At 34.8% G+C, this 27,184-nt stretch overlaps 1 protein-coding gene across 17 annotated transcripts in view; it reads left to right on the top strand.

The window, feature by feature from the left end:
- ROBO2 (roundabout guidance receptor 2) overlaps positions 1–27,184 on the top strand; it is an 873,290-nt gene that overhangs the window by 480,955 nt on the left and 365,151 nt on the right. The gene's annotated exons all lie outside the window — the stretch shown is intronic.

Below are 27,184 nucleotides of genomic sequence, written 5' to 3'. Positions count from 1 at the left end.
AGAAAAAAAAAAAAAAAGAAAAAAAAAAAGCTGCAATATGGAATTAGTTAATAAGGCAAATTCCTTCATTCTGGCTTTTGATTTCACTGAATAATTCTTGTGTTTCCCATTTGCATTATGGACTTCAGAATGGGAGCTCATTTTTCTCCTAGGCGTGGTTTTAGTTTGTTATGCAGGATGTAATAAGAGAGGAGGAAGATAATGTGAAAAAGAACGATAAATGACTGTAATTCAAAAGAAGTATGAAGAGATATATGAAGAAAAAAATGAAAACTTTTGTTCTTCAGCAGTTAAGGCCCTATTGTGAGATTTTTCATTTTCTGGCTTTATTGGAATGCTATGACTTACATATCATTTCAGAGAGAAAACCACTTAAAGTTATTTCCTAACAGTGACATATCCTTATTTACTGTAAGCACTCAAGATATAAAACAAAATTAGAGGCTCTCGATAAGGTTATTACTGGATAAAAGGGAGATACTATCCCCTGTTACTGAAATAATGTAATATGTGGAGCTATACTGCAAGACAGCAGTTAGTTTATCTGCCATGCTCTTGTTCATTATGTATCACAGTTCATTGGAGATACTTGCTAATGTGGTTGGATTTTTTTATTTTATTTTATTTTTTTATTTTATTTTTTTCACCTTAAAGTAAAAATACTGCTTTCTTACAGTTTGGAGTTTACTAGCTTTCCCAGATAACATATATGTCTTGCATGTTTCAATGATGCTTAAATGTCACTTTTTTAGGGTCTGCGTAGTTACTTTTTATTAAGACATTGTTAGTCTTGATAACAATGAATAAGAGATTTAGTTTTTTGGAATGTGTTGTGGTGTGCAGAGATCTTCCATAGTTGAACTGACCACCAGCTTTGGCTGATGTTAGTGCTGCTCAAGTGGAGCTCAGTCGCAGAATAGGTATTTAACAGGTGCATAAAGGAATATAATATATTCTACTACTGTTGCAGCCTCAGATATAGCATCAGAAATCATGGGCGTGGAATTATAGAGAATTATTATTTTCATCAGTTAAATTGTAATAAATCTTCTATGTTGGCCCTGTGTTAAAAATGACATGTCATGGATTCAATCATATTCAAGCTAAAAGGAGCCATAATTCTTATGATTTTCAATTTAGTGGTTTGTCTTCCTTCCTTCCTTCCTCCCTTCCTTCCTTCCTTCCTTCCTTCCTTCCTTCCTTCCTTCCTTCCTTCCTTCCTTCCTTCCTTCCTTCCGTCCGTCCGTCCGTCCGTCCGTCCGTCCTTCCTTGGCTTGAGAGGTTTTCCTTTCCACCAGATCTTAGATCTTAACAAGTACCTAATTTCTAGTTTTCTTCTTTTAAAACATCATCAACTTTTGGCTTCAGTTAATGTAACAGTTTTATAGGGAGATCTTTTAATTACCAAGTTATTCATATCCACTGAACAAAATCTCTGGTAGTATAGATTTCATTTTTTTCCTTTTAGATAGTAGTCCATCCACCTTTTGATTAGGGTAGATAATGCTGTGGTTTTATTTTTTCTGCTACAGATTTCCTGTATATTATGACCTTTGTTTAGAAAATCATTAGTTACTTCTTTATCTTAAAAGAGTTTGTGAGGTGATGAGAATATATTGCTGATATGAAATATTGAGATAGCCACAGTAAAGTACTGCAGGTAGCTAGAGATGCGTTGCTTCACTTGATGACTGAGCCCTGTTCACTCATTTGATAAGTATTTAGCTGCCTACAGAGTTTTGAATGCAAGTTGTTCTTTTAGCCCAGAGAGACTTAATATGCATATGCCTGCTTGGCATACTATTTTCAACTTCATCTTTTTTTTTTATTTTTTTATTTTTTGGTGCCTTGAATATATTGGGAATGGAAAGTGATAAGGAAGCATTAATTTAGAAGAGATTATCCCAAAGCATTGAAGAACACATATAGCACTTTGAATGACTTTTAACCCAAGGTTGACATTTGACTTGATTTACAGTTGACAATATCCTTTTGAGATCTCTGATTTATAATCAACCTCATTAATTCTTGTGACTTTTCTTGTTTCCTTTTATTGACACATAAGCTGTATTTTTTTCAGAAAATGAATTCCAGTTCTTTGTCACAGTCCCCTGATACAAAAATGAAGTAAAGTTGAACTACGTGTATGCTTATAATATGACAATAGTTCTGCTCTTTCACTGGGGGAAGCATGCAGGAATTATCAAGTTAGACCCTAGAATTTGCATCAATTGTTGCGGTGTCAAAGCTGCCATATTAATATTCTTAGTTTTCCATTTCAGTGGTTAAGTATAATACAGATCAATCTAATGAGGTTTTAGGTACACCATGTACTTGCTTTTGCAGCTGCATGGTCTTGAGTTAAAAATAAGCTTTTTAAAAAATGTAGTCATAACTGATAAAAACTTGTGTTTTAAAATAAAAGGTGAAAATTGGTTGGAAATTAGCAAGTAAGAAGATCAGTTTTATTTGAGTTTTTGTTATTTTTTTTTGAGTGAAACATGCTATCATTGTATTGGGAAGCAGTGTTTAAATCTTTACATTTGTAGAGTTTATGTTGAACAGGATTTTAGATGGCGTTAAGGGAGCCTGGGAATGAAAACTCTTCTTACAACAAAGAACCCTCTTTAATTAAAGATAGATGACACTTACTGCTTTAATATCTGGGTGTATTTTAATATCTGGGTGTATTTTCCCACCTAAATACTAGAAGAAAATATGAGAAAGCTTCCTAAAACTGAATGCAGAGCTTAGATTGTTAGATTCAGAACTTGCAAGATCAAAACCTTCTTAAATTTATGTCGGGAGCATGAAGACTTTTTATATAATACATGAACCCAAGGCTTTGTTCAGTACGTTACATTTTACAAGTATACCAAGTGTTAAAAGTATTTTTTTAAAAATAATTTTCATGTGATCTCTCATCCTGACAGTACAACGGTCCAGTGAAATAATGTCACAAGCCACGTCTGATTTATTTGAAGGTTAATATAGGCGGTAATTCCTTTTTCCTATCTCTTCTCTACTTTCCTAGTCTTTAGGTTAGTATAAACCTGCTATGACTGCATTCCAGCATATAAAGACAAATGTGGATACTTTTGTGGTGGTTACCAGCCAGGAGCCAGAGGAAATTGTACTCACAGTGGTTATTTTTAATTTTTTTTTTTAATAATTAAATCTGCAGGGGGGTAGGCAGAAGAATCAAGCCCTGTCTCCTGGATGTAAAAGATGAGCAGTTTGACTGATCTGTCCTAGTGTTATAATTGACTAGTTCTGAAGAGAGTTAAGTGCTGTATTTCCTTATAAGTCCCAGGGGATATGCTTTTAAAAGGAGGAACTTACAGATTTTAGACAGTACATGACTACTCATTATTTTTATTTTCTACCAATTTCTTTAGATGTTGAGTAAGATTCTAGTGTAGAAAATAAAACATTACAGAACAGAAAACTTTGTAACTCTTTTGCTGTTACCCATCTTTATTAAGGAATCAAATACCACTGGTTTATTTTGAGCCATTTAACATTTTTAAGACTGTTATTTAACCTTGTTTCAATAGAAGGCAGGTGTGTAAAGATAGATGAGAAGTTATTTTGGCTCCTTTGGGCATACGTGCTTGAAAATGAATATAGTGTGATTTCTAACAACTGACATCTCTATGCATACCATCTTTAAAATGGTCTAGCTTACGAATCTTGGACAGTCCTCAACAAATTTATTTTTGGATGGAGGTTCAGTTAAAGAGGATGTAGAATTGCATGGAGACAGGGAGAAGGGTGTGATCTGTGCTTCTGAGTTTGTGTTTCTTCTGTCTGTTTCTGATTTTTGGTTGACAGATGGGTTTGAGAGGCACACACAGCTCCTGCTATTCCAAATTTAGGTTGTTGACAGGAATACCAAGTCCTGGTTTGTTTGCTGAAGTGTTTCAGTATGCTTGGGGTTGAAATGGACTCAAATCTTAGTGTGCAAGTCACCATTTGAATAACCTAGGATAACAGAAGCTAGAGCAGGAAGGTTCCTTTGTTATGTAACAGTATTGATCTTGTTTTGCTTTGTTTTCCTTTTAATTTGCATACAGCAAAGATATATTTGCCTGTGATGTGCTTGTTTCAAATAATGCAAAATGAAATATTCAGTTGTCTGTCGACTATGAGTGTACGTTGTATGTGCACCTTAATTTACATATATATTTTTGTAGATAAAGGTTTGCTTGTCAAACATGATTCTGCTTTATTGTAGTAGTGTGTAATTACGTGATCATTTACTTCATTTTCAAATGGACACAGCCTGAATCAGTGCCTCAAATGGGTATTTTTTACACTTCGCTTGTTCAGTGGTTTGCTTATACATCAATTGCTGCATACTGCCAAAGTCTTAAATTAAGGGGATAGTACTTATTTTTTTTTCCCTCTTTATAGATTTTAATGTTTTTATCCCAGCTCTTATTTTGAGTGTAAGATACAGAATTAAAAATATTTGATCAATGCAGAGAGTAGATAAGGCTAAACTGTGAATTATGTGGTACTGGCCAAAGAGGGCTGTGGCAGGCGAAGAGCTTGGGTCTTTCAGAGCAGCAAGAATGTCTTTGTTCTTCTATGACCCGTGTGTGGCTTCTGGCTTGTCCAGGACAAAGAGAAAACAGTGCTGATATTAAGATTCCTTTTTTTTTTTTTTTTTTCTTTTTTCTTTTTTGAGTAAAATTTTGTGCAAAAATTTCTGTATTTGTAAGTTAAGATATAAATCAGAGAAACATAGAATCATAGAATGACCTGGGTTGAAAAGGACCACAATGATCATCACATGTCAACTCCCCTGCTATGTGCAGGGTCGCCAACCACCAGACCAGGCTGCCCGGAGCCACATCCAGCCTGGCCTTGAATGCCTCCAGGGACGGGACATCCATAACCTCCTTGGGCAACCTGTTTCACCATCCTCTGAGTGAAAAACTTCCTCCAAGTATATAACGTAAATTCCCCCCTGGTTCAATTTAAAACCTCTGCTGTCTCAGTTAAGAACCATTCAGTTTAAAAGCAAATCCTAAACCAACGACTTCTATTAATCAGCCCACTTTCTAGAAAGTTGTTTTTTTTCCTATTGTTTGGAAGTGTAAGTGGACAGCATTTGTTAGACAGCGGTCCCTTTGCACCTTCCATCTGTTGTGCACCTTTCCTCTAGCTCTGTAAGTACAGATAACAGAGATCAGTTACTTGTACCTCTGCTTGCACATGTACAGAGCCAGTGAATGCTAAGAAGTTATCCAGAAATAACACCAGGGAATGCAGTGTGTTATCAGTCTTACACAACTTTGGAAAGTCCCATTTAATAAGCAGGTTCTTAAAAAAATAATTCATGGGTGTTTCTAAGCCTTTACTTCATGAAGGTTTCCATTTGAATTGAATTACTGATCTTTTTCAGCATTCAAGTAGGAAAGTGGCTTTACCTTCAGACTCCCTAAAATAATTGCTATTACTGATTATTTTTTCTTAAATTTCATAGTTTTTCCAATATTTCTAAAATTTATAAAAGCTTGTTCCTTAAAACAAGAATGCAGCTTGAACTGCTGTTTATACTGAAGGTGTATGTGCATGTGTATATATATATTATATATATACAATATACACATTAACATGAAGACGTGTTTGTATATCCATGTATTTAATTTAAAATGCTGAAGTATCTTCATATGAGTTAGCTGTTCAGGTTATCTTCTCTTTACTATATTGTATGTGGTTTGGAAGTGTTAGAGTTCAAAAAACAACATGTATAGTACTTATATATTAATGAAACAAACATTTAAGAGTTCTGGCTATTTTCTACTACCTGATGAAATAAGATGCAGATGTATAAAGCCACATTGGTTATGATTATTGAATATCATTTAATGCTTGTTCTCTGTTTGGAGATTTGATCCTTCTCAACAATTTCAACAGCTCTGAAGCAAAACAAAGAAAGAAAGAAAGACATAAAACCATTTGAAAGCTTATCCAATGGTAAATTACTCTTTTATGAAGCCTTATCGGGGCCATAAAAGTGGCAGTATGACCCTTGTGTTTCAGAAAGAAACTTGGTGACATTTAGCCAAGTGGCGTATCATCATTCAAGTTCCATGCAGTAAGAAAAGGATTTATTTAAAAAAAACTTGGCTATATTCTGTTGAAAAGAGAAATTCTGGTGACCACAGAAGTTGAAGTAAAGCTTCCTATTGTATATGCAGCTTCCAGCCGTTGCACACATTTGACCCCCAAATGACAAAATAAATGAAAGCTGCTCTTCAAAGTAATGCAATCAGTTCAAAAATATTGTGCTAATAAAGTTATAAATTCTAATTGAAAGATTTATGGCAATCCATTTAGTTGTTACTAGGTTATTTGTGACAGACAGATGCAGAGTAACTTGATTAGAGTCAGCATTGTGATGACTTGTAACTGTGGTGGGGAATAAAGCTTTAAACCATTGTCATAGCCCATTCTCTGAGATGCATTTGGAAACTGATTTAAAGGAAAATATATGACCGTTAAATGTAAGTTTGCAGCTGCCTCATATAGGTTGGCCCAAGAAAAATGCTAAAGTAACTAGCAGATCTTTCTTTACCTAAGTTTTAATTTGTAACTTAATTTTGTGGATGGGTTTAGAAATACAGTTTTCCATTGTTATTTTGTTTAATACCTCATTTTAGGAAAAATAATCTTAATTTAGTTTATGACAGGATCCCTGTTAGGGATTTTTTCTTTAATATTTCATTAAAAAAATAAAAAAATAAAAAATATATTATCTGCATGAATATACCTTTGAAAAATATAAAAGTAGTGGATATATTCACATGCACATGGATAATTTTTAATTGGAGGAGTTTAACTACAAAGCAGAAGTTTATATTTGGAAATAAATAATAGTTTGATGAATGCTAGAAAAAGAAAGGAAGTAGCTGTTGTCTGGTGTATGTTCCTAGATTTTATTTCTAAAATTGACGTTGTTTTCATATGTTCCTTAAGGTGTAATATATTCTTGTGGTAATGCTCTTGAAATCATTCTACAATTTAGAATCAATTCAGTTACATATTTGTATGTTTGTTGATCTACTTATCGTAAGCAGGATTAATATGGTTAAAAAAAAAAAAAATTGTATCATCAGAAATAGGAAGCATAATTTTTGTTAGTAGTACAATAACGATGTATATTGTAAAGCAGAACCAACTCAGTTCCTTAACGTCAGTGCACCTTTGGCTTACTAAAAGTGAAGTGATCCAAGTTTAGTCATATTGTCAAATGCTTGCCTCCTCTCATTAATATAGTTCTTTTGCTGTAATATGTGGATTTACATTATATTCAAAGTTAACAAAATATTTTTGGTACCTATAACAATAAAAGGGAACATTTTGATGCAACCATTTTTGTATTTTGAGTTAAATGATTCTTACAGCTCTAACCTTTTAAAATAGCCTGTTTTACTTATTGTCATTCATTTAAGAAATTATTTCATAGAATCACAGAATATTCCAAGTTGAAAAGGACCCAGAAGGATCATTAAGTCCAACTCCTGGCCTTAAACAGGACCACCCATATGTCTAATGCTATATCTCAAAACACAGGGGATGAATTGATCAATGAATCAGCTATCAAATTCTTCATAAACATAGAGCGGGGAAGTTTCTTTGGCAATTTGCAGTACTGGCTGATTTCCTGTTAGTATTGACTGGTAAATGAATTAAAATAGTACGATATACCAAGCAGGAAGAATTGTACAGTATGTGTCTGTATTACAATATTTTTGTAAAAATCTATTTTTTAATGTATAATATATATGTACACGATATATTCTAGATTATTATTATCGGTTTAGGATTGTCTTTTTTTTTTTTTTTTTTGACAAGGCATCTCTCTGTTTTCTATCACCATACTGAGAAGTAATCACTTCATTTGACGGGGCCATCTATGTTTCCATGTAAGGAATGGAATTAGGGAAAAAAAGGAATTAGCATCTTGCTAATGCTGTGATGGGGAAAGGAAAGAAAGCGGGTTGAAACTTCACCTCTTTCTAAAAATAAGTTTATTTGTTTGTTTGTTTGTTTTTTACGAACTAAGGTCCTCAGAACAGCTCCTGACAACATCCTTCTTAAACACAGGAAAGATTTTTGGAAAAGGTTACTATATCTAGATTTTTAGAAAAGTGGAAAAACATATATACATACATATATATATATATATATACACACACACACACATACATATATATAGAACTGGGAACTTCCCTTTCATTTTTGCCATCATAACACACCTAAGAAATTACCATTTACAGGAGTGGATTACCAGGTTCTGAGGTCTATGCATCAAAGTACTGTGAAGATTTCGTCAGTGTTATTTATGTTCAGGTGAACAGAATATTCTCTGCAATTGTAAATTCTGAACTTCTTTATAGAAATGTTCATTTGGACCTTAGGGGTCTATAATGTTTGAATAATTCCCAAATTGATAGAGTATCATGCAGAAAACTGTTGTGGTTGAAGGTGCACTATAATTGTAATTAATCATGGGGCAGCATAAGCGTGCTTCAGAAACTAGCAGAATTTATATTTTTATAATCTGAGAATCCTGGGCTTTTTTTTCCTTACATATGCTTTTTTTAATCAAAAGTAGCAAAATCGTGATTAAAACTGTTGGTACAGCTTTGTGGAAACTATAAGAACAGATTTGCTACACTGTAGGAATACTAATATTAACCACAAACTATTTTGGTATGAGAGTGAAACAAGACCCAGAGCTTGTGAATATAAACCTTCCACAAAACTTAGAATTCCAAGTAGACTGTCTTAAGGACTGCAACAGCGAATTTTGATATTATCCAAGGCTTTTCCAGTTTGGAATTCAAAATGAATCACAGAACTGTGATATACAGAATAGAAGTTCAAACTCTTTAATGAATATCATTTATCTTTGTTTGTTAAAAAATTTCCCTTAAGGGACTCTTGAAATAGTTTTAAGATACATGTACCAGATTGTTATCTGATGTACATGAACTGTATTATTTACATCATTTAAACTTTGGCTGTATGTGTCTTTGATGGCCTGGCCTACTGCTGCCAATACAAAACGCTGTGCAGATTCACCAAAGCCATAGTAGTTTGGGTGATCTTGGGAAGTGGTGGTGCAGTGGTGCATTAATTCCAGTAACTCTCACTTTGCACGTTCAAAGCAAGCATCTTCTTTAAACACATTTTTCTCCATTTTAAGCAAGGAAAAAAAAAAACAAAACAAAACAAAAAAACAAAAAAAACAAACACCCACCACTATTATGATTAGTTAAATCTGATTCTGAATTCAGAAGCCAGTGTTCTATTCAAGATTCAGAATGAATATGTGCTATTTTAACTGGAAATGGAAACTCTATTTTCTGGCTATTCAAATATACATTTTGTACTTCTACTCCCTCTTTTCTAGATGTTGTTTCCTAATCACTTAAGTACTGTGTCTAAAAGCTTATTGTGGATTCACTGGCATGCATGATTCCAGAATTTGTAAAGCTTCTTAAACAAAGAAAGATGTGTTGCAAACTGGATTTTGGGTCAATTTTAATTTGTAGTTTTCATGTCATTCCTTGTCAATCAATCCACAAAGTGGCCAACCTAGTGCTGAACTGAAGAGGCTTGTTTTGTTCTGAAAGGATTTTATTTCAGGTAGATGTGAATGCTGCACTGGTTCCATTCAGAATCCAAAATGCTGTGAGAGACCTGTTGTGTTTTTTTTCACGTCTCTGTCAACAGTTCATAAAACTTTTTGCTAGTCTTTTTCCTACTGCTTTCCCTGATGCAAATACCACTTGCCTACTGAGACTGTTCATAAGATAGTCATTGAAGAGCAACTCTGAAACAGGAGACAAAAGGAAAGATCTTTCAAGAACTCATTGCTAATTTCTCTCCGAATGTAATCAAATCAGTACAGCTGTCCAGCCAGGACTTGTAATCTCTAATAAGTCACTCTATTCAATTAAGAGGAATTGATTTTCTTCTACTGTGAATCATAGTGATTATGACAAATATGGTATCTGCTTCTCCATTCCCTATCTTCCCTGCTAGTGTCCATTTGTTTGCACGGTCGGCAGGTAAACAAGCCAGAGAGATGACACTGTGTCATTAACTGCAGTCAGTGTCAGCACTCTGACAGCTATGGAATTGAGTGGTTCCATAGCCCAGAGCAGAAGCCAGTTGTGAGGGTCTTGCACAGCAATTACATACTTCTGACAACCCTACTGACAGCCTTAAATGCAGGAAATGATGGGACAGTCATTTGTAATTGCAACTAGGGGAGCAACTGGCAATCTGTGATGGTGTGATGGCAGCATGCAGACCATAGTTTAGAGGTGAGCTAACATGAAAGCAGGTGGGAGAAGTGGGAAGGGGACCTGTCAAACAGCCATGTTTCAGAAGCAAAGCAATATTGACTTTATCTTCAATCAGAGGTTACCAGTGGAAACATTTCTTGACAAGGTTACCTATTTGTTTGTTTTCCCTGAGCTTATTGGCAGTAGAAAACTTAATGGGCCGAAATTTAACATAATGAATTTTTGGGAGGTCAGGGGTGGGGAGGGTAATAGGGTAAATGTCAGTACTGTTCCAGATAATTTTAGGAATTACCACATAACTGCACATAAATGTGGGTTTCTATGTGCCTATCTCTTTGCACTATCATGAATCAAATAGCAAAACAAAATATTATCTACTGGGAATGTTTTATTTTCCCATCGTGGTGAGAGTAGTCTACACGTGGCTGTCTGGAGGCTTTCAAGCTATAGACCATATAGCAGGTACAGGTGAACTTTGGGAAGAAATTAGCCTCTTTTTTTTTTTCATCTACTAAAAACTGAAGTAAAAATGGAGTGAAACCACAGCAGATTATTATTATTATTATTGTTGCTATTTTTATTATTTTTCCATAACTATTGCCTAGCTCACATCTGGAGATCTGCTTAAGAAGTGTTACTTTCAAAACAATTCAATTCTTTCTTGCTGAGCAGTGGAAACTAAATGACCATTACAGCACTGAATTATATAACCTGAGTAAATGAAGGAAAAGTTTTTGAAATCAATATGCTCACATAATTAGACATCCTGCATGTCAGTTACCATAATTTGTGTCTAAAAAGGTGCATGTTTATGGATTTTTTTTTGGGTCTGGCTTATTCTGTGTTATCATGAACAAATATTGAATCCCTGTGTAATGTTTAAAAGATTACAAGTGAAAGAAACTAGTTCCCTTCTGATCTGTTTTAGTATTGAGATGTCTCAAAGGCAAAACTACTAATACTCGAATTTTGGTTCTGTTGTGTTTAGGTTTCAATTCACATCCTTTTAAACTTGTACATATTGAATAATGTTTTGGAAAAAAATAAAAAAATAGAAAAAATTGTTGCCCACACCATGTGGTATGTCTGAGATACGTCTTAAATATTGCAGCTATTCCATACTTTCACTCAGTAGCTATATGGAGTGGTGATAAAATGGGAATCAAATTGCCAGGTACTATCTTGTAGTAAGTACCACTTTTGAGCACTGATTAGGTGGCAGACTGGTGGTTTTGGAGTGCCTGTAATCCTCTCAGCTTTTGGATCCAAAGGTGGTTCTGAAGGAAGGAAGATACAGAGATTTAAGTTGTGTAAGTTTTAAAGTTCAAAATAGTTTGAGCAACTTGCCATAAATAAATAAATAAATTTACCTCTATTTCAAAAACTGTTACTCAATTCATTAGCTTTATTTGCAACTTGAATTTTCATAGACTCATCTTCTAACCATGTTATACTGACATCCAGTAGTGGGAACGGCACCCTAAGAAATAAACTTTGAAATATTGCAACTTGCATAAATATTTGCTACCTATACCTTTCTCTAGTAGGTCTAACATGTTAAATTTTAAGCATTGTATTCTAAATTATGATTTCTAGACTTCCTATCATGTTGTCCCTTTTTTTGGATTGTCATGTTACTCAAAGTATATTCTTCAAAATTGTGGTCACTAATTTGGGGCAAAATATTGCTTGATTATTCTAATCACTGGCAGATACACATGGGAGATACATCTTTACTGCTATTCAGCTAGATCCAGAGATCATTTTAATAATCTTAATCTGCACTATAAAATCAGGAATTTCTGTTCTCATGATTATTTCTCATTTCCTTTAGAATACATTCCACCATACTGTCACTGTGGTTTCTTCTTTGTTTTGAAATATAATCTTACCATAAATGTTGAATTGTTCCCAGTTTACCAACAATACTTATACATATAGATTTCATACCACTTCATTATCCAGTAATGTATGCTGTCTGAAAATTGGATTAGTAGTGACCTTATATATTTTTCTCAATCACTTACACAGATATTGAATGGTTTTGAAAGAGTGAACCAATGCCAGAAGTACTCCACTAGGAACTCACTTTTTCATCAATGATTCCCCAGTGATATCTCTTTTTCTGGATTTATCAATTACAAGTTTCAAATCCACTTAGCGTGTGCCATGTTTAATTTCTGCTAATTTTCTAGTGCAAATAGCATGTGGTCAGATTCTTCACATCCTATATAACTTATTTTCCATGAAAATTTATTGAACATAATATGGTGAAATGTGATTGCTGCAGTCACCAGCATCTTTCTCAGTAGTATATTCAAAGTTTTATTCTAAATGATTGCACTTTTTAAAAATATATATTTTTAAGCAATCTTGTCTGTGTAGTGTCACTTTGACTGGAAGCATGCTGCCTATTGATGTTTTATTTGAACATACAGTGCTGCTCTTGATTGCTATCAGAAAACTGAGACAGTTTGCTAGAGTTTGCCAGTGCTATTTAGTCTGAGTCTGTTTTAAATGCATGTAAAACTCATATTGTGGAGTAGAAACGGGAATATTCATCTATGAAAAAATGTTCCCTCATTTAAAAAGTAAGGCGAATGCTCTGCACTCATGGTCTTTCTCATGGCTCTCACTGATAGCATTTATTAATTTAGTAGTAATATTTGCTTGAAAAAATAATAATAATTACTATTTTGACCCTAAAATTATCTATGTAAATAAATCCTTCCAGCTCCTTTTTTCTTTAAAGCCTATAAAATATTCTTGGTCAGGTCCTCTGTGGGCTGTTTTGACTCATGTGATTTAGAGGTGCTGGAATGTAGTTAGGAGCACAGGGAGTCCCTTGTTAGAGTAATAAAGAAGAGGCTCTTATTTTATTCAGGATTCTCTCTCTCTCTCTCTCTCTGAACACTACTTAAGGGATACAGATTGTCCCTAGATCAAGGTATTGTCCCTCTAGGAGAAATGCCAATCAATATTTGACCTCAGTTGTCACCTACTTTTTATATATTAGTCTTTTGTTTCGTGTGAAGTACAACATATTCCTTTTCTTATCATGTGACTGTTAAAGTTTTCTGATATAAAAACAATAAATATGATTTACTTGCTAGAATTTTTGTAATAATGGATGATTAAAGGCACATGATAGTAAAGAGATAATTGCATTACCAATGCCTCATTTAACTAAATACTTTTTCTCAAAATGTTAGCTAAAATGAAAGAAAATTCTAGTATGTTTTGTATAAACTAGTCTTTAGTTGTTCTCTTATCACCTGATGCTGTTTTTATATTGTAGGTCTTGTAGAATCTAATATCTTGCAGGGTTTTTTTTTCTTTCATCAGAAATGTAGTAGCTAACTAGAAAGAGCTTCAACAGTTAGTGTTAGGAAAAAGTTTGTAAAAATTTGTGTTTATGTCAGAAAACAACTTTATGCATATGAGCACTAAGAATTGTAATTGGTGTAGATTACAAAAAGCAGGAGCTGTAGTATATCCTTAAATTTGAAAACTTTTTTTCCTCATGTGTAATGTAAATTGAATTCGCAAATCGGCATGCTATTTGGTGATCCTAAACTAACTACTATGGGTGGTCCTCAAATAACGAATTCAGGAAGGTAAAATGCCTCAGTCTATTCAGCTAAGTCATGTGCCTAACACATGGGACTTGAAGGAATGATTGAGGAACATAATGAGATGGGAATCATCAGACCTTCTTTCTGACTGCTGCATTTGCTTGCTACCTTCTTTGAGATCATCTGGTATTGGAAGTCAGGCATAGTAGTCTCAGTGGACATTTGATGATTGCTTATGAAGATTACTATATCATTAGAATTTTGAATAGAAACAGTTGAGGATATAATTAATTAGTTTATTTTAGTAAAGTGCTCTGTAAATACAAGCTACTGTAAAATAAACTGACAGTATATTCTGGAAAAATGGTACATGCATCCTCATTACTGTAAATCATGTTTGCTAGCAGAGTTCTGCGTACTATTAAGAAGAATTTATTACCAATGAGGGCTTCAAAAGTGACCTGGAGCTTTGAGTCCTTAGTTTATCACAGGAGCAGGACATTGTTGACAGAAAAAAATAAATGTTGTGGTACTTCTTGTGCACCCTGACCTTGACCCAGAAGAGACATCTCTGGGTATGATCAGGTAATTCTTGCTCTGTGCCTTGTAATTTGTGACCTTTCTGTTACGATTACCAATAAGGATATCCATTACTCTCCGCTGAAAGTTGAATTTTATTAGTATTAACTATGATTTATATTACACTGAGGTCTAGAGAAATGGCTTCCGGTTGATGTAAACAGTATAAAGGCAAAACAGAAAGACCATCTCTGCCCAAGAGATCCTCCATTTCACCTGTGCTGTGGACACTGGCACTTATGGAGACGACTGTCAGTCAGGCTACCTAGTAAGGAATCCAGGGTACTGTGCGCTTCTTAATGCTTGAGTACTGTCTTTTTTTTTTTTTTTTTAATCTTCCTTTCTTCATTTAAAACAGATCTTATGAATATGAATTATTATTGTAAGTCATAATATAATGTAGGTGTAAGAACCTATAGCTGATAGTCTCCAAGTGAGAACAAGTGAGAAGGTGAAGTGAGCGAAGTAAGTGAAAGGTTGAAAAAGCCTTGCAGCTTGCTTCATGATAGCAGCAGCAAGCAGCAGTAGATACCTTTCTCAAGTCTTTTTTCTTTGCCTTTTTTTTTTTTTTTTTAAATTTATTTATGTCGGTTACTTTCCAATCAAGGCCATTTCAGATACTCTCTTATTTGAATGAATGAAGCTGTGATTGACATACACTTGCAAACATTTAAAAGAAAGAAAGAAATAGATGAAACGCAGAATCTTTATGTCCTCGTGATCAAATGAAAATAAAAACTGGACAACATTAAAGGAAGGAGCAGATCAAGTTCATTGCCTTTGCCAGCAATGTGTATATTATTTTGTGAATCATTCTTCAGTTTACAGAAGTGAACAGTGGTGTTCAGGCTAATCAGCATATACTTCCAGATTGACTTTGTATTCCAGAAGAGTGCAAATGCCGCACTTAAAACGAGTCCTTTTTGAGGCATTTGCTTGAGTGCTGTTAAGTAAACTACATACCTAATCCAGAAGGGAGTTCCCAGCCTCGCAAATGGGTTAAGTTGTAACAGACCTCTGGAGGCCATCTAGTCCAGCCTTAACAATGAGCGTGGGCACTACCAAACTTATTTTCTGCAGTTGGAATCCAAGGATATTCAAGTGTTGTGTCCCAGAGAAGATCCTTCTTTCTCCCTTTCATCTTCCCTAATGCTGTGCAGCCTGCTCTCTTCCTCCCATAAATCCTCCATTTTTCAATAAAGCTCCTCCATGGGGCAGCGCTTAAGCAGTGGGAGGGCTGCATCCACCAGCTGAAGCTTAATCTGGGTTAAATCTTCCCCCCTAGCTGGGAGAGCTGCTTCAACATCTGCAGGGAAAATGAGTCTCTGACATGTTACCACCATGTCCAAGACTGTAACAGTGATGCAAACTTGACTAAGACACCCTTCCTTGCACTCTACTGTGCAAACTGCTGTGTCTGTTGGTACTTCTGGGAGCTGAGACTAGGCTGTATTTACTAAGTCATTACTCTTTTTTTTTTTTCTAGATCATGCACTACAATGTTTCTCAAGTGGCAATGTAATACATGAGAAAATGTCTTTTGTAACAATCGATATTAGAAATGTAGACATGTCAGTATGTCTTGTGTATGTATGTGTGCCTTAATTGGAACATTTAAAGCAAATTCCTCTTGTAAGTTTTGATCTTCATTAAATTAATTGATAAAAAACTAAAAGTGTCCTTCTTAGTAAGTTCCAAGGATGTGGAAATAGAGGTAGGGGAAAAAGCTGTGACTATATGAATGATAGCAGTCCTCATGAATCATCTTGAAAATACATATTTGGGGAATTAAAGAAAAAGAGCAGGGAAACCTCTGTTTGTAGAAATGTTTATAACACCAGGTTTTGTCCAAAGTACAAAGTGTTACTGGAATTAATGGTCTTCAATTTCCATAATTCCTGTACTTATTAATAACCCTTTCAGTCATTCACCTGCTTCGGTATACAGAGAAATAGTCAAACATTTGCTTGGCAATACACAGGTATTTTTGACACTTCTTTTTTTGTCAGTTATTCATTATGGTAATGGTACTTTGTGATATGCAGTTTCTGGATTTATGACCCATTCTTGATAAGCATGAATCCAGCCTGCATGTGCATCTTTGATAAGGTTCTAATTGGATAGCAGTGACCTTTCTAAATGTAATTCTAGGAGGAAGATTAAAAAGCAGTCCAGAAAGTGACAGGTTCGGGACAATAACATATGAATTCAGCTCTGCTGGCAGGCATGAGATGTAAGCCATGATAAATTAGAGGCAGGCTAAGCAGGCTTCCTGAAAGATTGTTCATTTATGCTTCATCCTTATATATCGCCAATGGTGCCATATTTTCCCTGTAATCCAAATTCAGTATGTGCAAGAAAATTGTGCAGCTAGAAAAGTTTCAGAAGAAACTAAGGCGAGCCTATTAAGCCTTGCACTCTGACTGATATTGTCCTTGATGGAGTCATACATTTGTTGTCCTTACTGAACTACTTGGTTCTGTTCCTGTGTGCTCCTTCTGATGGCTTGCTGATCTAATTAAGCTAATTAAAAACAAGAAAGGGATTAGCTTCATCCAATGTCTGATCACAAGTAGATCACAAATCAAAAGTAAAAGCAGTCAATTTGACTCTCCTTGCTTTTTTTTTTTTTCTCTCTTTGAAAAGAAAACAACTATAGAACTTTCTCTGCATGCATGGTTGTAGGCCAAAAGTAATGGAAGATTACACTAGGAATGAAAACTTAAAATAATAAATAAATAAATAAATAAGTAGAAAATGTATATCAAAAGTTAGTTTTAATAACTTTTTGGTGTTATGGTTAATTTAGTAATCTTTCAGAAGACTCATCAGCTGCTTCCTGGATTGATTGGTAGCTATTTCTGAGTAAAAATTGGGGAATATTTTAGATACCTCAGATCTGCTTATGAATATTACTGCATGATATCTGTGGAGAAAATTTGACAATATAAGACAGTGGAAGAAGGCAATGGAAAACTGTATATCAAGCCTGCTGATTTTTAGGTATACCACATATACAGTTTCAGTCCTGTTTTTACTGGTTCTTAGGACTGGTTTTTGCATTGTGACAAAAATGGTAAGCATTTGAAGTCATGTTTTATCTCATGACAAATACTTGTTCTACAGTATGAAACCTGAGATCACCAAACTCAAAGAAAATATTTTTATCTACAGTAAAACTAACTGAATAGCCTCATTTAAAGCCTTACAAACCATCTATATTCAGTCTCCAATGTGTGTAGTGCAGAATTCAAATAGTCACTTCCTCTAGCTTTTGAAGGAAAATGGAGGTAGAAAGAAGTTATGAATATAAATAGGGTTTGAGGTTATTGTGTGAGTAAGACGTAGGTTACTGAAGTTGTAAACAAAAATTTGTAGTTTTATTTAGGTTTGTAAACTTAACTCTGATAAAAATATAAATTGGTTTTGTAGTTTGGTGCTTAATCTTATGGCAAATATATTTAAATTAGACACACACTCATACTAGTGATATTTGTGAGAGAGGGTTGTATTTATTTATTAGTGTTAATATATAGCATGCTGATAAAAATGAGCTGTGTTAACATCTCTGATAGTTCTTGTTTTAATCTGTCTTGTTAGCTTTTGAGTGTAGGTAATGGTACGAGAGCGTCAGAGGTTACCACACGTATTTGTCCTTAAAATATTAATAGTCTGCCAAATGAATATACTTAAAAGCAGATAGAAAATGAAATACTATTTGCTTTCATAATTAAAAAACTTAAATCTGGCTGAAAAGAGTTTGAAGTGTAAGGCCAGATTTTGGTTAGTCTAGATAAAGCATTTTAGAAAGAGGTTTATAAAGGAAGCTTACCTTGCTAGGACAAATGTCCATTAATCAGTCAGAATTTTAATTAGTTTTAATTAATTAGTCAGAATTTTCCTGCTCACATGTAAGAATTCCAACTAAGACATAGAACAAACTCTGAATATGAGAGAGAAAGGACTAAAAATGTTATTGGAGCAAAAGTAAACCTCCTGGGCATGCATTCTAATATCATTGCCATGCCCTTTCAGAAGGCCATATAACAGCTAATGTAGGGGATCGTGTTGCAGGTCAACTGAGAATTGCTGAACAGGTAAAGAAGTGTTTCTCCCTCTAAAGGCAAAATTACTGAATGTGGTTGCTTAAAGGAAAATAAAGGTCTTGATATTTAAGCGCTGAACTATCTATCTGACTTTCAGAAATTCTGCCAAATTTGCTGGCCTATTCTAAGCATGCAGCAATATGGATGGATTTGCAACATTATATGTAAAAGTTTGAGGATTCTCTCTCTCTCTTTCTCTCTTTTTTCCTCCCTTCCTCCCTTCCTCCCTCCCTCTCACTCTCTCTCTCTCTCTCTCTCTCTCTCCCTCTTTCTTGGCGTGTGGCATGTGACAGCATATGTTTGTATTTTAAAATTTTGAATTTTTTAATTAATTCAGATTGGATTTTACAATTTCTGAGAACAAATTATTTAAGTTAATTGGATGCAGTAATAAAAGCATGTCCTCTTTCTAAACTCCACATCTCCAGTCTTAAATGAACATTTTCGAGATACAAGGTGAATATGTTCTATGATACCATATGGAGTTTGGTAACTTTTAAATTCAGAATAATAGCTAGCTATTTCTTTTTGAATAAGTGACTTAAAAATTAAGATAAGCTGAAAAATAAGCAGATCTGTGAGAGAAGGCACTACTTCTCTCTGCTGTAAATTGATGCTGTTGCACTGAAACTGGTGAGATTTTAGTTTCTGTGGTAACTTTAATTGGGGTGTTTCAGTTTATTTTCCTCATTACCATACCAGTTGTGCTGTGTGATTTTGTTTTTCTTAAATCTAAAAAAAGTTGCCATCTTGCTGCATAACAACTCCTACAAATGGAGATGGAGAAATGCTGACTCACTACAGCATCTAATCATAATCATGGAATCACAGAATGGCCTGGGTTGAAAAGGACAAGGAACATCTAGTTTCAAGCCCCCTGCTACGTGCAGGGTCGCCAATCACCAGACCAGGCTGCCCAGAGCCACATCCAGCCTGGCCTTGAATGCCTCCAGGGATGGGGCATCCACAACCTCCTTGGGCAACCTGTTCCAGTGCTTCACCACTCTCCTAATATCTAACCTAAACTTCCACTCTCCTCCCTCTTGTGCTATCACTATTCACCCATTTAAACAGCCATTCCCCCTCCTGTTTATATGCTCCCTTGAAGTACTGGAAGGCCACAATGAAGTCTCCCTGGAGACCTTCTCTTCTCTAAGCTAAACGAGCACAGCTCTCTCAACCTTTCCTCAACCTTTCATTTTAAAATGAGTTTGAGCATGTGGTAGTATTAAGATGGTAAGGCTGTAGCTGGAATTTCTTTCACATGGAAGAGTCTATTTATGTATTTTAGTACTGGGGGTTGCATTTTATGTAGGAAACATAATTCCTGCAGAGCTGTTCGTTTTATTACAAAGTTTTCACAGTTAATCATCTCTTCACAAGTAAACAGCAAGGCTTGTGGGTAAACACATTCTTCTTTGCTTTGGCTGTTTTCTTAAACAGATACTGTGTTTCAGTTACTTGTTGGTTTACTAGCTCTTGTGCTTTAATGTTTTGCATGGCAAGGCAACGTTTTTCCCCCCATAGGCAAAGTCCCTTGCTGCTGTTCTGTGGAGAGCCTGGAAAATCAAAGAGCCACCTACTGACCCTGCCTATTGTCTGGCCTTGTTGCCTTCTATCAGTAGCACACCACAATCAGCAAGCTACATGTGTATCTCGTGCTTGCTTGGGCTTTGGCAGACCCGTCCCTTGCACCTGTTTGCTTATGCATGAGCTGTGCATGTTTGAATCCAAATAGCTGATGGAGAAAGAAGGCAAAGCCACTGTCAGGCACTTTTCATTACAATGCTCAGAGAAGCCACGGCACAGCAAGGATGCAAAGGCAAGAGAAACATTGGCAGAGTCTACCAGCGTACTACAAAATTAGGAATTTTAATAGCTGTGGACAGTTCATAATGGGATATTAGTTAATAAACTATCTGAGGAAAGGCATCTGAATTTTCTTAATTAAATTCTCAGTTTTGATCTCAGATTGGGAAGAGGATCGCTCCTCTGAGTGTGATTGGAGAATCTGTACATTTTTTTAGGCAGAACCTTATTCATGATAAGAGTTGATTTAAGTCCTATTCAGACTGAGTAAGGATGACAGAATCTAGCCTGTTATCTGTTAGGAAATCTAATTAGTCTGCTTAGTCTTTCTGGCATATGCTCACAACTGTTACTGATGAAGATTCTCTTGACTTTTCATTCATGTGAGTAGGAGTCTCATTTAACCTTGTTCACCAAATGATTTTTAGGTTTTTTTGGTTAGATATTTCTCATACAGAATCTCTTACATAAATGTGTTGGAGAAGATGCACAAATCATTCTTTGCCTCAAAACATTACATACAAGTAATGTCTTATTTAGCTACTGTTGCTCATGATCCTGTTTTACTGAATTGAGGGTAGTATTTTCTGCAGGGTGATAGGAACATTCTTGCAGCTCTAGAGTTAAACAACTAAATACTATAAAATAAAGCAATTTAATAAAAAATATTAGCTAATACATAGCCTTGTGTAGTGGATAGATCAAGTAATTTTTGCCATAATTGAGCAAATGCCTGAGTGATTTTATTTCAACATCATTCATATGTTTATATAGGTGCTGTTAGTGCCTCTGAACTTAAGTTGCTGAAACTCAGGTCATTGATATGTAGTCCCTCAGAGGGAGATAGGCATCTAAATAGCTTTGTGATTGATTCTCCTTTGAAGGTGGGTTTTGGGGTCTGAAGATACTTCTGTGATTTTGTTCTTACTGAAAGAACCTATGGATACTCAGAACTACAGAAGAATGTGTGGGACTTAAAGTTACTAAATTATTTGAACTGAGAGTTGATAATCTTGCTCTCCACGTCAATGAATTTTTCTCTGAAATACGTATCTAATTACACCTACTATACTGATGACTCCTTTTTTCCTCTGCCTTTCAGAAGTATCTTTATATCTTCGTGAGAACTCACATAAATTTAGGAAGATGGGATGTTTTATTTTCCTCTAAGATAAGAAGGTTTACTTCTTTTGCATGGAGAAGGGACTGTAAAACAAATTAATTCTAATAAATTAGTACTTGAAGTATTCCTGTAATACCTTTTCATAAGGTAAAATTTTGATGCTATAAAAAGTAATTTAATGAACAAATGTAGCTTATTGAGGTGGATTTATTCTGTGTAATTCACTACTGCACTGGAGATTTTCCTGTGTTTTTTATGGGTATGAATGAGCCAGTGCTTCTAATATGCTTATTCCAGTGTGCTTCTCCTCCAGTCCTTTTTCTTATACAGCTATTATCTGACAAAAGGGGAAATAAAAAGAAGAACAAGACACAATTCTTTGGTTTATTTTGCACAATCAACTATGTTAGAAAAGATGTGGTCAGTCCTGTAGCAAGGACAATAGCATTTGCAATTGAATATGTGTTATGAATTCCAGAAAGAATCTTCCTCATACTTGTTGTCCAGCAAAGTCTTAGAGCTGTTGTCTTTCTGTACCTCACACAGACTCAACAACTGAACATTTTGAAAATTGCATACAGAGTTTCAGGATTTGGGTAGAAGGCAATGCATCTTCAGATCCTTGCACAACTAATTTAATTTCAACAATGGATTTTAATGACAATTAAATAAATATTTATAATACTATTTTCAAAGTTGCCAGCTGCTTAGACTGATAAATTTAAGGCCTGAGAGTTTAAAAATATTTCTTTTTTATTTGACTGTTTTTTGAGCTCAAAAATATTCAGATTTTTTTCTATCATTACTTAGTACAATTTTTACAATTTTTTTTTGTTGTTTCCTCGTGCTAATTCTTTTACTGTGATGTCTTTTTTAGAAGAAGCTTTTTATTTTAAAGCACTTTTGATCAAATTGACTCTATACCTAAGGAGAAGCAATGTAATTATCTCTTAAGCAGCAGGTGCAGAAGTTCCATTGAATTCAGTGGTAACAGTGGGAACTCATCCCTTCCTAGTGGGACATGCAATACCACTTAGTTCCCTCGTTCATACAACTTCTAAATCCTGACAGGTTTAAAATTTCCAGAGCTAACTTATGCCATCTTCACAATAGATCTGTAGATAGTAAAATAGTTAGTAGAGGCCTTTATGTATGTTTTCTTGGCTATTACTGATATGACACAGACTGCAGGAACTGTTGCAGAGAGGTTATTTATGAAGAGTCTCCTCGAGCCTAGATACAGTTCACATTCAATAAGTTTCAGAATTGGAGAAGCGTCCCTGTGTCCCTGTCCTATTTGTTCCCTTGCTTTAGGAAGAGAATTATGAAAGGTAATACGTTTAAGGATTCAAAGACAAAATCATGTTTCAAGTTATGATGGTACAGTTGGATACTTTGAATTTTACACATTTTGTGAATATTTATGTACAGATGGATAGTAGTATTTTAGTATAGATTAGCTATAATGTTTTTGGATTACTTTTCCTGTGCTTATTGAGCATTTCTAATATGCATTAAAGTGTTCAAAATATACAGAAATACTTTGATGGTCTCTAATGAAAGACAGAGAATTTATCATGAGTCCAATACTAGCCACAAGGTTTATATATCCATGTGGATTGAGGTCCTTTACTACAGTTACTCAGCTTCTAACATCCCTCTTATCCTCTTCACAGCTTGAATTTCATCACCTATGTGTTTACTGCCTAAAAAAAAAAAAAAATGTTGAAAGAATGCTTTAAGGAGGATAGTTTATAGGCTTGGTTCCATTCAGCTTTGTAACAGACATGATCTGTATATTTTGGTGACAGATCTTTCATTTCTAACATCTTTCTCCCCTTCTCATCTTGTTTCGACTGTCAACTCATGTTTTCTCATTTTTACTTTACATTTTGTGTACATTTTCATTTTAGCTTAATCACTTCCAACTATGGTTATAGATAATTTGAGAAATAACAGAGAACCATATGAAAAACAGCGAAGAGAAAGTGCTTTCCCAGGAAAAATGTCAAAATTGTATAATTTCTTTTTTTCTCTCATCTGTCTGCTTCCTCCCCCAAGCCCTGTTCCTCCCCCCCCCCCCTCCTTCAATGGATGTATAATTACCTCTTTGTTTCAGTAATGTGAAACAAAAATTAGATGCAAGAGAAAAATCTAAATAGAAGGACTCTAAATGCTTTTTTGAAATGAAGAATTTAACTAAACCACTCTAAAGTCCCCTGCTGGGCTCAGGCAAGCTGAAATTAATTCAAGAAGGCAGATAAAAATTTTAACCAGCCCGAGTGGAGATGATGGATGTGACAGCTCTCAGTTAAAATGTCTTTTAGTGGCAAATGCATGCTTATTAGTCAAGTGATGTGACATAACTGTCCTGGGTGAGAGAAGATGAACCAATGACCATTTGCATTGAGAACAAAAGAAAATTTTGAAGACTAAAATATGAAAAGGAAGAAAGAAACAAGTTAATATCCACTTTCTATATGTACATCTATACAAACACACACATATGTATGTTCACACATGTGAGAATGATTGAACTTTAAAAATCTTGATAGAAAGTCATTTATGATGAATATTTTTGAATTTTCTTCTTAGATAATAATTGAAAAACAATAAACAGTGATTTGAATGGGGTTTAGAAACTAGTTTTACACTTTTTTTTTACCTTCTGGGTGTATTTTTTTGCACATAATTGACAAAGAAAAGCTGAAGTGTTTGTGTGTTTGTTGCTGCTGTACACACTTGGCATTTTAGAAACCTCTCTCTTTGGAAGGATGCATTGGGCTTCTTCCATGGGTTCTCAGATATAATGCAGATCATCTGCTAAGGATGCAGTCCATTGCAAGACACTGCAACATAGATAAGTAACAACAGCAGTGGACTTTTAAGAAAAAGAAATTATCTGTAAAGAAAATACTTCAAGAAATCTTGGTTAGTTTACCACATTATATATATGTATACTTAATATGATTTAGGAGCATATGCTACCAAATTACAATAGTTCCCAGTTAGAGCTGCCCAGGTAATTGAGTTTCAGTATTATTATTCTTATTTTTCCCCGCTATAATCAAATTGTATTATCATAATTTTGTTATTAGGATGTACCTCTCACTGTGTGCCTCAATAACATTCAAGGCCACATCTGGATGTCACTGTTTTTAGAATGCTGTGGGGGAGTGGGAGTAAAGTACTGGAATATTTTGCTAATAATGCTTGGTAGCAAAGTAAGAACTTCTCCTAACCGCTCTTACAGAAGAAATTTTATTAAAAGATTCATGATTGGAATCTCAAGACTAATCAGGCATTTTGGATGGCTATTTTGTTTTCTTTCTGATGTGCTTAAATTAATTCTCCTCAAAAACTCTAATTTTGATATTCAGTGTAAAAATGTATATTCTGTTTCCACTTCTGATACTTACAAGTATGTCTCTGTGCTAGCTTATTGTATTTCACTTCAAAGAAGTAGTATTCATTCACAGAGTTTCAGCTATTCAAGAAAGAACTGTAAAATGGGGCCAGAGGGGTAAGAAACAGTAAAATGCTGACCTGTTCAGAAGTAAACTACAATTCAGCAATCCCATGGCAGGCTACTCATTAACATTTTAACAAGAGTAGCTAATAGCACAGCAGTCTTAGAACAATGTGTCTGTTTACATTTGCTCTGCAGACGTTTTTTTTATACTTCCTCTTTGTTGTTTCTTTAAAGACAATATTTAAAAATTTAATCTGAGCTGCTATGAGCTATTTTTTAGAGACTTTTAGTCAAAAGAAGAGCACATGGTTAGTTTATTTTAATTAAAGAGACAAACATGTTATGGGCTATTGGTTTTTCTTTATTCCGATATTCAGGCTTGCCTCCACCTTGAAAAGATCAGAGAGTAAATCAACTCCTTTTCTAAAACTTCAAATTTCCAGTTTTTGTCAGCATATTCACGAATGTGTTTTGTGTTGGGCTAGGTGGTAGCTTGTAGTGGTTTCTCACTCTGTCAGCTATCCCCCTGACTCTGAGCAAGCCTCTACCTTTTTTGTGTTTCAACACATATCTGGAAGGTGAAGACAACGTTAATACACAATATTAACTGCTTTTTTGATTCATAATGTGAATACAGTTAATGTACATCCAAGTGGGCAGTGTACAACTTTTCTGGGGAGATGAAAAATTTAATGTTATTTCTATAGGCTTGTGCCTGACAGTTCAGAGTATTATGTTACATATCCAGGGATGACATAAGCCTGTAGCCCCAAAAAGATTTGTGCTAAAAACTCATAGTTTTTTCCTAAGTTCCTAAGTCATTCAGTAAATTAATAGTGAAAGAGTATAATATAAAATACAAGGACTAAATTACACCAAAATAAACCCCGCATGTCTAACATATTCCTATTTAAGAATTTGATTTCTTTTTTTTTAAGTAACAGAAGTTTAAATCCTTAGTGGCTCTCTAGCTTACTGTGCTTATCATATTACCTACCAGCATATTGTCTATCAGTCGAGCTAAAGAATATATCAATATTTTGGGGATGTTGCCCATGGAGAAGTTATCTTTATTTGCCTGATTTTCCAAAGTATGCGTACCTAAGGAATACAGTTTCTTTCTGTAGCACCCTAGGGTGTATCCCTGTGGCTATTTCCAGCATTAAAAATTATTTCATATGGATTTTTTGGTGTATTTAAAATCCATTTGAGATTGAAGTTAGTTGATCTTAGTCAATGTTGAAATGACGTAGGTTGCTCTGAAAATAATGCCTCCTATTTATTTCTATGGAAACTGCAAGAGATGCAAAAATCACAATAACATTATTTGATAGAGCAAATTCTCAGCTACAAAACTCTATTTTCATTATAGTCACCACCATTAACTATGTGTTTCTGCCAGTGATAAACCAGAGACTGCATGCTGTGCTTGTAGAAATATGCATCAGCAAATGTGACCTACTGTCGCTGTCACCACTGCTGAAATGCATCACCACCATCTCACTGTGCTCATGTCCACTATTTGGTCTCCATCAACATTCAGCAAACACTGTGGATGTCAGTGGGCACCATTTTTTCCAGATTGAATAATTCAGTGACTTACCTTTGTTTCATTCCCCCTTCCATGTCAGATGCCATTTTGTTAGAGGCTCTGCTACCATCTGTTATATGGTAAAAAAATGTAATGGGAAGATTCAACTTCTACTGCCACATCAACCAGCATCCACCTCTGACCTCATGGGCCAATATAATAAAATATGAGACATTACTTTTGGAGCAGGCATCATGCAATTTTTAAGATTTTTAAGACATTAATACTTATTAGTCACAGAAATGCTTCTTTAATGGTTGCTTGCACTTGTATTTGGTAGATTCTGCATTCAAAATTGAAAGAGATGCTGCCAGATGCATTCTGTATATAAATAATAATAATAATAATAAAAAGGATAACAAAATTATCCCAAGAATGAGCACAAGATGTTTTTCATGAGTGTTGGCTTCAGAATTCAATGAATTTGCTAACAAGCTACAGGTGACTTCCCTTTGAATACTGAATCTTTTCCACATGCTATGGGACTCCTAGTTCACAGCAAAAAGCCTGTAATATGCTTGCCACTTATGATGGACTTCTGTGTCCATAAACAGTGAAAATCATTAGCCTTGACAGTCATACCCAGTGCAAGAAC

This window comes from Lagopus muta, chromosome 1 (assembly GCF_023343835.1).
Source record: "Lagopus muta isolate bLagMut1 chromosome 1, bLagMut1 primary, whole genome shotgun sequence".
Taxonomy (NCBI): Eukaryota; Metazoa; Chordata; class Aves; order Galliformes; family Phasianidae; genus Lagopus; species Lagopus muta.
Note: the sequence above shows the minus strand (reverse complement) of the source record. Positions and strands in the feature narration are given on the sequence as shown.